General features: G+C 40.2%; 1 long non-coding RNA gene across 1 annotated transcript in view; it reads left to right on the top strand.

The window, feature by feature from the left end:
• The window catches only part of LOC106026534 (uncharacterized), a 93035-nt gene extending 91077 nt beyond the window's left edge, over positions 1-1958 (top strand). Inside the window, exon 7 of the long non-coding RNA XR_001200171.2 lies at positions 1551-1958. This is a non-coding gene — a long non-coding RNA (uncharacterized LOC106026534). The remainder of the gene's footprint in view (positions 1-1550) is intronic.
• Positions 1959-14287: the final 12329 nt, after the last annotated feature.

Genomic DNA, 14287 nt, shown 5'->3' with positions numbered 1-14287 from the left:
CTGAGCATGAACACCTGAACTCGGACCCCAGAGATGTACACCCAGGCACATCCCGTGGTAGCCCTCCTGCTCCTTTGGAAAGTTCCAGTGTTTTCTCCTTGGTCTCCCTGATGTTCTGAAGTAGGTAAAAACCATCCACATATTCAAAAAGTAGCACAAGTGCCATTATCCAACAGAGGCATACAAGTAACAGTACTGGGCTAGTTTATTTTTTCAGTTCAAGCCAATCACCTGCAGCCTTCCAGGCTCGATAACTAACTTTCTTCTTTTGCCTGGAACCTCCGTGTCACAGGTCCACACTCTTATCACGGGTAAATCACCTTCAGTGTGAATAGCCATCACTCCACTGTAAGAATCTGAGCCTGACTTCCTGCCTAATGACAGAGTGGGAAAGCTGAGGCTTCTGTGGTGGGCTTTGCACTCCAGTGTCTACTGCTATTCTGGTGTCCCCAGGGCTGAGGAGCAGGATGTGCCCTCACTGTAGGACCTTAGCTCAAAGGTGGTCCAGCAGTGGTCCCCTAGGGTTCTGTCATAACAAGGTCCCTATGTACACGGTGCCATGTCTTGTCTGTTCTATATGGAACAACTGTGTTCTTTGTCCTTGGAAAAGTCAGTGTACGGGCATTATCCTATTTCAGTCTTCATTGGCCCAGGCATTTGTATTTATTTTGCTTCAGATAATTATCAGCAGTGACAGTAAGCCAAGGTTCATTTTCGGAAGAAAATGACCCAACAGTTAATAATTACATATATCCCTTTTAAAAACCCACTTTGGTTTGCTTTTTTATAAAAGGAAAGAAAGAAATCTCAGCTTCTTAAAGTGGTGCATTTTAATGCAAATGAACATTTGCTTGTGAGTCTCTTACTTGATTTTACACCTTCCCTTAGTGTCAAAATAGGTTAGCAGTGTAGGAAGCCTCAGTTTGCTCCCCGGTCTCCTGGCCTCCACTGCCCTTCTGTGGCAATAGTCACAAGCGCTGAAACAGTGCTGTCAGGGGCAAATGGAGGAGAAGCAAGTCCATGTGGACACACAGCCAGCTCGCACTGAGTAATCACCAAAAGAGGAAGCTGTTCGGCCTATGCATGTTAGGAGAACCCAGCCCAGCCGAGGGCTGCAGATCAAAAAAGGACCCTGTTCCCTGTAGTGAAAACCATACTTAACTGATTGTCGAATCAGGTTCTCTTTCCTGTCCTGAACCATGTGAGAATGGGGAATGCAGGTGATTAAGGACCAACAGGAAAGTGAGGGCGTGCTGCTAAACCCAGGCACAGCGAGGAGGAGGACCACTCTTGCACTTCAGAGGCTATGGAAACTGCCTATGAGAGTAGCAGTGTTAAAAAAAAAAAAAAAAAACCAAAAACCCATTCAGGGAAAGAGAAAATAAATAAGGCCGATCGTAACTGTGTCCAGAAGCCCTGACAGCTCCGCATACTGGATCACACTGCAGCGGCAGCTCTTCCCTCTTCTCCCCACACTGCCTTAACGTCCTGTGTGAGCGCGGTCTCTGCTGGAGCTCTAGCTCATGTCTTCTTCCTCCTTTGCCTCTTAGACCATCTTCATTTTGGTGCCCAGAGTGCAAAGTGAAACTCCGACTCTCTAGCACAAGCCCAGGTCCTGTTTTCCGTCCTGGCTGGGAGATGGACACAGGAGCAGACTCAGCCTCATTTTCTCCCTAGGTGAGTGGGAGATGCTCGGGAGCCCCGTCTCAACTCTCTGGCTGTGTCTGCTGACGTCTAAAATGACCACAAAGGCTTGAGTTTTACTTTCAGTTCAGTCAATCAAATGACTGACTCATTGAGAAGGAAGGGCATTCAAGCCTGTTGGGTGATGGACCGGTCAGTCGAGTAGCTCTGAGTGGACATAGCCATTGGTATACTGATTTATTCTTAGGAGATATGACTTACAAAAAGGGTACGTAGAAGGGTGGCAGACACCAGCCGCTAAAGTCAGAATGCTGTTGGCCTCATTTGGATTTAAAGATGAACTACACTTATTTACTATACTTATTTACCTTACATTATTTCTTGTTATGCATCTATATTGCATTATCATGATAACTTACCCAAAATAAATTACTTTTTATTTTGGACTAAGCAGAGAATATAATGCAGACATTATTCAGTGGTAGAAAGGTTTAGATAAAAAAAAAATGATACAGGGAAAAATTTAAGGAAGAGCTCTAAACCAGAAATATGGTATTAAGACATTAACCCTTGTCTTCAAATCTTAGCTTCAAAGAGAGTACATACCCCAACTTTGGAATCCATGAGGCTTAGAAAGTGTACGTGGGCCATTCTCTTCCTCCGGAAGCAGTGCTGGCTGCTTTCCATGTTACAATCAATGTTTTCCTTTTAATAAACACACAGATTTCCCATTCTTCTGTTTCCCTGTCCTCAAACCACCTGGATGAAGGCAGCTAGGCAGAGGTCCAGATGTCAGAATTCAATGTAACATGAACTGAAGTTTTAGACAGAGCATCTTGAAAACACTGATGGGAGTAAGAATGGAAGGTGGTGTTTCTCAGTCTCTCCACAACCCTGCAGACTCCCCTGCAACCCACAGACTCTTGCCTTTCTTTGTAAGGAATCTGAGCAATGACCTCTGTTTCTCCTGCCCAGTAAAGCATATCCCTCTTGGTTGCAAGCAAGTGGTTCTGTGATGAGAACCCTGGCCACACCATGTAGGGCAAGCTGGTTTGGGGTTTGAGCACAGGGATCTACTCTGCAGGACACCTGTTTGGTGGTGATGGTCCAGGAGTCTGGGATGTTATTGGAACAACACTGCATTGTACCTGTCATACTGGGAATGCAACTGAGTCTGATTCTAAACTACTTTTTGATTTGAAAGCATCATCAAAATTGGTTTAAACGTACTGTCACTTCCATAGAATTGCTGGCAGGTCTCCAGGGGACAGAAGGAACCAAATGGAAAATGTGTCCTGATCTACCTCCTTTTCCCTGCACAAAAGACCTTTAGAGTAGGGAGGTGGGGAAGTCACGAGAGCTAACAGACTGCTGCTAAAAAGAGGGAAACATCTCTTCTCTCTCCCTCTCCCCTCAACTCCTGACCCATGCACGCTCCTCCCTGTGTAACATCCATGGTTGAACCTATAAATGCAGGCCATTCAGTAGAGGTTAAGAAAACACAAGTGAGATTTAGTTTCTTCACCATGGTCAGTAAAAGGGACCCAAAGGTCATCCCCACCCCCACAGTCCTGGTTTCCGCATGGCAGCCACCTGTTGAGCCCTCACACCCCACAGTGGACCTTTGTCTGCCTGGAAAGTGAACAGGGATCATTCTGCTTCCTTCATTCATGAGCAACTTGTTATAACTGCAGGAGAGGGAAGTTGTTTTACGGAGTTCCAGCCTCTGAGATTGGCAGCCGTATTATCCTGGGCTCATCCGGGAGATGTTTAAAGTGCAGGGCAATGGGGTGCCATTCTCCACAAATATCTTTGAGTTCACACCCTTGACCCAGAATTTCTGATGGGTGAAAGTTGTTTCGAAGGGCAGCTGGGTAACACAACAAAGACCTTTCAAGAGGTGGAATTTAGCTGAGCCCAACCAGACAATTAAAAATAAGGCAAATTATATGATGATTCTAAGAAATTTTTAAAAATTATTGAACTTAAAACAGAAATGATCCCTTGTATATCCAATTTAGTGTAAATTGCTACTCCAACTAAAAAATTAATATGGTTTATAAAATAAATGTTTTTGTGGTTGCACTTCATTTATTTTCTGATGATAGCTTACCATTTTTCTTGGATTTTAGAAAAAGATCATGCGTGTGGCTTGCTCCACTTCTTCTCACCTCTGGGAGGGCTCAACGCACTTGGGGCCAAGGCAGCATGTAAGGTTGGCCCCATTTTAAGAAACAGAGAAGGGACAGGGCTTACTTGTGAGAACCTATACATCTATGGGAAACTGAGATTCTTTTGCAACTTCCTTCCCCAAACAGCTAATTTTTCACAGCACAGATTATGGCTTGAACCAGCAGGCAGCAATTCTGTTTTCCAATGGCCTCTGCTGAGACAGTGTGAGTAGAAATGTCCAACACAAGTAGATGGCTTTTTGCAGGGCTTTTGGGGAGGTAGATGTTCTACTTTCTAATCTGCGTGAAGGATACATGCATTCATTTTGGGATAGGTTAACCAAGCTGCTAGAGTTCCATCTCTGATGTACATTATGCTTTGACTGAAAAGCATTTCAGAAAGGAAAAACAATCTTCTGATGTTTATCCAAAAGCATTGTGTTAAAACCTAACTGAAAATTTCTCCTCTTTGTTTTTGTTTTCTGTTTAAAATTTTTGTTGGAGAGAATCACAAATTCATATGCAGTTGTAAGACTAACACAGAAGGATTTCACGCCTCTTCTCCCAGTTCCTCTGCTTGGTAACATCTTGTAAGCTATAGAACAATATCGCAGCCAGGATTTGCAGACAGTGACATTGATGCAGTGAGAAGACAGGGCACTGTCATCCTCATAGTGTTCTGTTCCGTGGCTTTTTTTTATAGCCACACTGTCTTCCCTTTTTTCTTCCTCTCTTTCATACCCGATCACTTGTACTCACTTGTTTTCCATTTCTGTAATTTACTATTTTAAGCATTTTGCATAAATGAATCAAATAACATGCAACCTTTGAAATGAGCTTCCCCACTCAGCATAACTGTCTGGAGATTCATCTGTATGGTTGCTTGTATCGATGGTCTACTTCTTTTTGTGGGCAAATACTATTCCACACTTGAATGTGCTGCAGATCAAATAACCAGTCACCCACTGAGGCATGTGTGGATTGCTGTTGGTTTTGGACAATTAGGAATAAAACACTGATGAATATGGGCTTTAATTTTTCTGGTGTAAATGGGGCATATGGTAGGTACATGTTGACATTTTAAAGAAACTGATACCTTTTTTTAGAGTGACATTTTACATTCTCACTAGCAATGTATGAGCGACCTAGTTTCTTTGTTTCCTCACCAGCACTTGGTAGTGACACTATTTTCCATTTTAGTCACTCTGATAGAATAAGATTCTAGTCTCGAGCATGTTCATAGTTTCTCAGTAAACCAATTTTATGATGGTTGCTTATGACTGTCAGGTAATTCTAATGTCTCTGTCATCTCGGTGCTGGCCCTAGTTGATTGTCTTTTTTCATTTGGTTTGACATCTTCCTGGTTGTTGGTATGGTAATTAACTTTTGAATGAAACCTGGATATTTGGGATATCATGAGACACTCCATCTTCTTTTCACCCTCTGTTTTAACTGGCTTCCTCTAACACTGTTCCCAGGAAGAAAGGGTACATTGCTTCATTTGGGTGTCACGTGGCACAGAAGCCCAAGATCTCAGCCCAGACTATATGCACATCTGAAGAACAGGAACGCCCTGGTATTTCTGTGTGGAAGTGGGTTTCTTTACCACCTAACCAGGCCTCCACTTATACTACCCCTAGCAGGGAGGTAGGAGAACCTCACGGCTGCTCCCAAGCGTGCTCCTCTAACACTAGCTAATGACCAATCCTGATCCGCACTAGGCCACCTCCGAAGCACCCCCTCTGGGAGAGGGAATTGTGTTTTTCTGCAGTTACGCCTCCCCATGAGGTCCCCAACGCCATGGGGGTTCCTTGCAGCAGCCTGTGGAGGGCATATGCCGAGCTCCCCACTGAGCCTGAGAAACATGAGTTTTGGGGTGGCCCAGCTTTTCCTGAGTTATCTGGATACGCTAGCATAGCTGTTTTTGGAAAGCTTTCTGTCTTCCCAGGATACCCCTTTCCTGGACCCAGCTAGGAATAGCAGGCTTGTCTTGGGACTTTGGTCTACATGTGTGGTTATGGAATCTCCACATTGGCAGCTTCTTCAGCTCCAGGGTGTGAAGAATAAACAAAAGCCAAGGAGTTACCACCATGTCAGCTCACAGAAGCCGTGGTCCCTAGACAGTCTGTGTCCTCTATTCACCTTTCAGAGTCTCCTAATAAGTCCTAAGAAGGAATTTTCCTAGGGAAAGAGATGGTCTTTCTATGGCAAAGTAAAGAAAACAACATATATTGAATTTTCACAATGCAAAATATTTTTCATTAAAGAATTACGTTCATTCCTACATCTTTGGTGCCAAATTTACCCTTTAAATAAAATAGTGATAGGAGATAGAACTTTTTGTTATCTTTGACAAAAAAGAAGAAAAGCTGGCAATCACATAGTCTTCCAAATTTCTTTTATCCTTCTTGCTTTTACTTTTTTAAAAAATGGTGTCTGTTTTAATGCATTGGAGTACGCAATCTTAATAGCGCAGTTTAGTGAGTTTTGACAGTGGGAGGACTGAGCATGTAGACCTCAGTCACAAGAAAAAGTGCCCATTGCCCAAGAAGTTTCCCTCCCTTCCCCTGGGTTTTTATTTAGACGCTGTGGTTCAGTTCACCTGCCCCAGTGCTTCCTAGGAATGGAAGCACTGAGATTATTTAGTTCATTCCTTTCTCTTTATGTGGTGAGGAATACTTTATTGTATAGACCTCTCTGACCTCTTCCTACCCTTTCTCCCCTCTCAGATGACCATGTGCCCCTTTATTCAGTCCTGTCATTGTCATCGTCCCCAAGAGTGGCCTTGTTACTATTCCCGAACCTCATCACGTCATTCTGTCGGCACTAAGGTTAGTGTCTTATTTGTACTCTCGTGTTTAATCAAAAAAACCTGAAGACTTAAAACATTTTCCTCCTTGCATGAGCAGTTTATGCTGAAAAAAAATTGTACTAGTAACAGGTGAGAGTTCAGTAGTTCTACATTATCACCATTTAGTGTTAAAGGTCTTTTTAGTTATCCTAATAGATGCTTAGTGCTATCTCAATGGTTTTTAGATTTTCATTTCTCTGGTATCATCTAATTCTGTTAGGAATTCATTAAAGTCTTATTTGGTCATTGATGTATCTCTTTGGAAAATATCTGGTTAAATCTTCTTCCCATTTAAGAACTGTGTATATGTGTGTTAAATATTAAGTTGTAAGAGTTCAATATCATTCTAGATACAGGCATTTGTATTTTTTTTTAGGCTGTGGCCTGTCTGTCCATTTTCTTACTAATATCTTTTGATAAGCAGGTATTTTTAAATGTGATGAAATACAAATTGTTAATTTTTAACTTTTGTTAGTGTCTTTATTCCTTTTTCTTTTTTAAAATTCCTTTTCAAAGAAATCATTGCCTAATCCAAAGTTATAAGGAGATTTTCCTATGTTTTTCTCTAGAAGAATTTTCACTTTTTGATGTATGCTTTCTTTCTATCTCAACTCAATTTCTGAGTGCAGTATGAGGTAGTGGTTGGCATTAATTTTCATATAGTTATCTAGCATTTGTTAGAAGACTTTTCTTTCATTATTGAAATGTTTGAGCTTTTTTATGGAGAACCAAATGACCATATAAGTGTAGAATTTTTTTTTCTTTTTCTTTTTTTTTTTTTTTTTATTGGTACCGGGGATCAAATTCACGACTGCCTACTTGCAAGGCAGGTGCTTATGCCACTGAGCTAAATCCCCAGCCCCCAAGTATAGAATTTTCTAATCTATTCCATTGATTTGTTTGTCTATTATTTTGTTGTGTCTTGACTGTTGTAGTCAATCTTACATCAAAAAAAAAAAAGTCCTCAAGATGTTTCTGTTTCTTTTCAAAACAATGTTGGTGATAAATATATATATATATATTTATTTATTTATATATATATTTATATATTTATATAAATATATATATGTCAGTTTGTACATTTCATGGGGACAAGGGGTTATCCGCAGTCTTAATGATGTTTGCACTGACTCATATTAGATCAGAGAGAATCAGTGTTGAAACAGTCTGTGAACATGGTTTATCTTAGCATTCCATTGCTCCATTGAACTCTACCCATTAGTATTTTAATTTCATCTTAGTAGGAGTTCTTGGACATACTTCATTAATCATCTTTAAGATTTTTGCTTTTACAACAATTGGAGATAACATATTTTAAATTTTGATTCTGTAATTATATGGCCCACATATAATGTACACACAACCAATTTTTGTGCATTCACTTGTATACCTAGGCTCACTAAGTCCACTTATTAGTTCAAGTAGTTTGTAAATTACCTAAATATTCAATTATATCATCTGAGAATAAAAAGTTTTACTTCTTTATTTTCAGTATACGATGTTTTAAATGCATTTTTCTTGACTTAGTGCATTGGTTAAGACCTCCAACACAATATTGAAAATAAATGTTGAAATACAGTATTCTTGATCTTAAGGAGAAAGTTTCAGTATTTGATGTTAAGTGTATTGATATCTTTTATCAGACTGAAGAAGCTTCTTTTTTTTTTTTATTGGTACCAGGGATCAAACTCACGACCACGCACTTGCAAGGCAGGCACTTATGCCGCTGAGCTAAATCCCCAGCCCAGAAGCTTCTTTTTATACCTACTTTGATTTTCTATCTTGAATGGTTTTGGATTTTGCTAAATGTTTTCTCTGATTCTATTGCCTTCTGCATTGAATATATAACTTTTCTCCTATATTCTCTTAATGTAATGAATATTGATTAATATTTGACTGTTAATTGAAAATTTTTAGTTCAGTGTGTCATTCAGCTTTCCATTATATAACAAAATACCTGAAATAATTGACTTATGAAGATAAAAGGATAATTTTTGTCTTATGGTCCTTTATCAGGTGAGTTTATTGCTTTTAGTTCTCTTGTGGGGATGCCAGATGGCAATGCTGGGGAACACATAGTGGAAAAAACTGCTTACCTCATGGCCAGGAAGAAAAACAGGAGGAGGAAGGGGCTACAGTCCCACCATTTCCTTCACGATCTCACCCTCAAAGACCTGCGGGTCTCATACCAGGCCCACTTCTTGAAGGCTGCGCCACTTTGCAGTAACATTACCCTGGGGAACAAGACTGAACACATGGGCTCTATGGGGACACCCACAGTCTAAGCTGTACAGTCATGATACTTCTGCTTTTTATTTATTGGTAATTTTATTTGTGAATATTTCCTTAAGAACTTGTTCAACTATGTTCCTGGAAGGTATCTGTTGATTTTATTTTCCTGTATGACATTATTAGGTTTTAGCACAAGGATTTGTTGCTTTGTACCATGCAAATAAAAGTATTCCTTCATCCTCAGTATTTTTAAGAGATTTTAAATAAGATTGTAGGTCAGCATTTTTATCTGTTGTTACAACATCTGAGACTGAAAAGCTTTTTTATAATGAACGTCTAGGGCCATAGATGGGGCTTTGGCCATGGGAGAGCTTGTGTATAGTGAAAGTCTATGTAAATAAATCTCTTATTTTTAATCATCTTAATTTGCATCTTCAGCTTCACTAAATACAAAAGTTTAGATTGTCATCCTGTCATCTGTCTTCTTTAGAATTCAGCCATGATTTTTATGGCTCTTCTCAATTGGTAGATTAACTTCCCACTAGCTAATATTACCAGTTTTCATACTTTTGGATTTAGACAAACTTATTATTATATGCTTAGTTGGGGTTTTGAAAAATATTTATCTGTTTAATGGTCATTGGACTTCTTAAATGTCTGCAAGATATTTTGTGGTATCAAATTTGGAAACAGTGTAGCTAAGTATTACATCTACAAACATTTTATATCTCATTCTGTCTGGCTGCTGGGATCACAATAGCATGTATGTGAATACCAGTGTAACCCCACAGGGCACTGATGTTCTATCTTTTTTTCTCTTTGCACTGTTTGGAATAATTTCTACTATCTGTTTTCAAGATTAATCTTTGCTCTGCAATATTCATTCTGCTGTTAAGCCCATCAGTAAATTTTTATCTCAGAGATTCTATTTCCCCCAGTATTCTTTTTATTCATTTTTAATAGATTTTATCTCCTGATATATTGCACTTAATTCCACTGCAACCATTTTTCCTTGTAAACTTTTGAATACATTTATAAGAGTTGTTTGAAAATCTCTGTCCATTAATTCTAATAACTGTTAGAGAGTTTATTTTTACAGATTGTTCTTTATCTAGATGTCAGGTCATATTATCCTGCTTGCTTTTGCAGGCATGATGATGTTTTATTGCCCTCTAGACATTAGACCCAATGCTTAATTCTTACATTTATTCCCTCTCTTTAGTGTGCTTTTGGGGTGAGGGATGTTTATCAAGATTCCTCCTAGAGTCAAATGTGCCCACTGTGCCCTCACCCCAGCCACCCTCACTCTGTACTGCCCACTTGCTTCTGTGATCAGTTGAACCAGAAGGAAGCTGCACTGAGGCTCAGGTCTTCCCAGGTCCAGACCATCTGGCCATTGTCCCCATGCCTTCAAAGTCTCTCCGCTGTTTGGCCCACAGTGCTGTCCACCTGCGCCTGACAAAGGCATGGCCCCTGCATGTGGAAGCCTCTGTGCCTCTTAGCTTACTTACAAACACTGCATTTTTCTCTGAAAGTGATACACTAATATCCCTAACTGTAGCACTTTTTAGAAGCACAATAAAACCTATGACTTATATTGTCCAGATTCTTCTGCTTGTATCATAGGAGTAAAGTTATCTGATTACTTACTTCTACATCCTAATAGGAAGTGAAATCATTTGGGTCTATGAGGTTAAAAATTCCTTGCTTTGTAATAGTTTTAGACTTAACATATACAGACTGTCCTCTGTGTTGGTGGGCTCTGCACATAAGGATTCAACCAGGTACAGATAAAAAGTATTCTTAAAAATGTGTTTGTATTACACATGCATAGATTTTTTTTCCTTGCTGTGATTCCTTAAACAATACAGTACAGCAATTGTTGACACAGCATTTATTTTGTATTAGGTGTTATTAGTAACCTGTAGATGATTTAAAACATAGGAGAGGATGTATGCAGGTTATATCCAAATAAAACCATTGTATATGAAGAACTTAAGCATCTGTAAATTTTGGCATCTCCAACGCGGTATGAAGGTTCTTAGAACCAATGTTCTAAAGGTATCTGAGGAATGATTGTATTTAGTTTGGGAAGTTTATGGGGGGCTTCTGCCACTTGAAGAAAAATTTTGATTGAAAATCACTCCCATTCTGGGGCATGGTGGTGTACACCTGTAATCCCAGCGCTTGGGAGGCTGAAGCAGGAGGATAGCGGGAGTTTAAGTCCAGCCTGGGCTACATAGTGAGATTAGGACCAGACTGAACCACATAGTGAATCCCTGCTCAAAAAACAAAACAAAACAAAACCAAACCGAGGGGGAAGAGAGAGAGAGAGAGAGAGAGAGAGAGAGAGAGAGAGAGAGAGAGAGAGAGAGAGAGAATCACTGTCCTCTGGGTCTCTACTTATTAGGCTATAATGTCAGTTGATTAAAATACCATGAGAAAGTGTGAGATTAATATTGCAGCTTTATTATAACCACCTAATTGAATATTCTTTCTCATTTCATATAAGTGTCTTTGTAGAAACGCTACCAAGAGCGGCATTGTGGTTACTTTAATTCCATTGCTAAAACTTTTATATGGTTTCCTGTATTCTAAAGGGAAAGCTATGTGCACTTTTCTTATTTTGAAACTTTTCCTCTTATGAATCAGTGGCAGTGTGATAAATGTCAGAAGTTCTTATTAAGTGGTTAAGGTGGATGCCTCTGTGTCAGCGTTAGGGGAAGGTGGTTGTGCAGTCTCTCTAAAGAAATGCCAGAGTTGTAAGGTTGTATTTATTAACTAGAGAACATGTGATGCTAATAATAACATTTGTAAATTGTCTATTCATGCCAGATTCGCCTATTCTTTACATAATAGGATAAGGAAGGTATCATGGCTTGGATATGGCAGTATCAAGGTTCAAAACTTCACTCCTCCACCAAGATGGGCATTTTCAGAAATACTTAGCAAACGGCTGAATTGTGTATACTCTAGTCAAAAGTAATACATAAACTGCAAGCTGGGCATGGTGCCACACACTGTAATCCCAGCTCTTGGGAGGCTGAGGCAGGAGGATTGATATGAATTGGAGGCCGACGTGGGCTACATAATAAGTTCAAGGCCCACCTGAGCTACAAAGAGAGACCCTGTTTTTAAATAGGTAAATAAACTGCAACAGAACATTTTGAAAGCAAATTTGTCTCTTTTCAAATAAAATTCAGGAGGGCTAATGAAAGTGATGGTGCCTAATTTCCCCCATTCCAAAATTCAGATTATGGTAAATATTTTTCTCAGCCAAAATATAATATAAAATATTATATAATATATAATATAATATAAAATAATATCTCACATAAAATATAATTTAGGTTGCTGTAGAGAAAATATGGGGCTGGAATCCTGATTATTGCTCAAGCCATGAAGTTTTGTTTTGTGCTTTGGTTATAGGGAAAGCCACAAGAATCAATAGGTTCTTGGCACCAGGAGGCCCAGCAAGCTAAGGAGTGTGTGCCACCATGAGGAGCTTCTCGGTGATCAGTGGAAATAGGAATGGAGCTCTCCTTTCTGGATGTGCAGGGTAAATTTGAGATAAAGAGTCACAGTAAATGGTATGATACTGCATGTGAGTGTTTTAGGAACATTTTTCTTTACGTCAAATACTAGTCACACAATAGGGGTAAAGATGGAAATTAGCCTTCAAAGACCTACCACTATAGCCTTTTAAGGAATGTATGTCAGCTTTGCATTACTGTACTCAAATGCTTGAGAAAAACAATTAGGGAGAGGAATTATTTATTTTGGCTCAGAGCTACCTTCCAAGATGGCTTCCAAACATGGCCACTAAAACATGGTCGGCTGTTTCCATGACTGGGGGCCAGAAGTGAGGTAAAACATCATGGTAGAAGACAAAGGTGGAGAAAAACTGCTCACTACATGACATATAGGAAGCAGAGAAACAGTAAGAGAGGCCGAGACAAAGTGTCTGGGGACTGGATATAGTCCCAGAAGTCACACTCATAGTGGTCAGCCTCATCAAAGCAGGCCTTTCCCCTAATAACCCCAGTTAACGAACTCATCAATGGATGAGTTAGAGTCCTCATGATTCAGTCACTTCCCCAAAGTTCATTGGCACTGAACATGGGAGTCTTTTAGAGAACATTCTAGATCTAAATCCTAACAGAATGTTTGTCTTTATAAAGAATAAACCATTCTTCAAAAGAGGGGAATGGATGGGAAAGCATCAGACCAAGGCCTCTGTGTGCTCAGTCTAGAGGTCTTTGCAAGAAATAGGAGTAGCTCCAGGTTAACAACTTGATTGTGGCAGTTTTCACGGGTCATGATTTGGTAGTCTGCATGTTGCTCTTTGGAAGAGATTTGAATTGTATTCGGTGACTTAAGGTAGTGGATGGGAAGGGTGAGGAGGGCCCATTAACCAGTGTAGAAGAGTTCTCCCAACCTCTTGAAGAAGAATATGCAAGTGTCTCTCCTTCTACAGGAAAAGAACCCAGTATGCCATGTGCACCCTTATATCCAAGCCTCACTGAGCTGAGAATATTTTTTGGAGAGTTGAGGCCTTGGCTTTCTGCAGGAAAAGCGTTCAAATCTTCAAGGTGGTTCTTTTGCATCTTGGAAGCTGGTTCCAAAGCCAAATCCTCGGCTCTTTCTCTAATGACATCATCATTATTGGGTGCTGTTACTCCCACATGAGCATATTCATCCTGGGTACACACAGGATTGATTCTGATGTATGGGGAACATCCAGGGTCCCACATTTGCTGCAAGGCCAGACGTGTTTCCTCAGTGCAACACCCCATGTCCTCCAGCAACTGGAAATAGTGAGGCAGAAGGGTGGACAGGCCTGTGAAAGAAGACTGACTTGGAGCAAAACCATAATCATGCGGGTTACGAGGTGTGTGACTTGGAATAATGTGTTAAATTTTTTAAGTCTTGGTGTCCTTATCTGGAGCGATTCCTGATAGAGTTGTGATGCATATGGAATGAGACTGTGAACATACAGACCTCTGTGTAATCCAGTACACAGCATACGTGCAGCAAATGCCAGCCTGAGTCTACATGGAGCAGAGCACAGAAAACCTGGCTCACATAGGGACAGAAACTGCCAAATGTTACTTCATGGCCTAGTTAGACCGTGGAGACACATAGCCTGCGTAGCAAAGGTGTGTCCTTGGTCAAGGCTGGAGTTTACAATCTATCAATGTTAATCAGGGACTGAGGTGGACAATATAGCATAGCATAACCCAGAGAAAGATAAAGGTGGGCAAAGTGGCAGAGGCACCTTCCAGAATGCCAGCTATGTGTCATAGCAGGAGCAAAGGTGGTAAATGACGGCCACAAGTAATACAGAAACCTCATTATTATCCCCTCTCACATCTTTTAGATTAAAATG

This window comes from Cavia porcellus, unplaced genomic scaffold (genome assembly GCF_034190915.1).
Source record: "Cavia porcellus strain 051 isolate PalLab524CR breed Dunkin Hartley unplaced genomic scaffold, mCavPor4.1 scaffold_18, whole genome shotgun sequence".
Lineage (NCBI taxonomy): Eukaryota > Metazoa > Chordata > Mammalia > Rodentia > Caviidae > Cavia > Cavia porcellus.
This window is presented reverse-complemented; position numbering and strand designations above follow the sequence as displayed.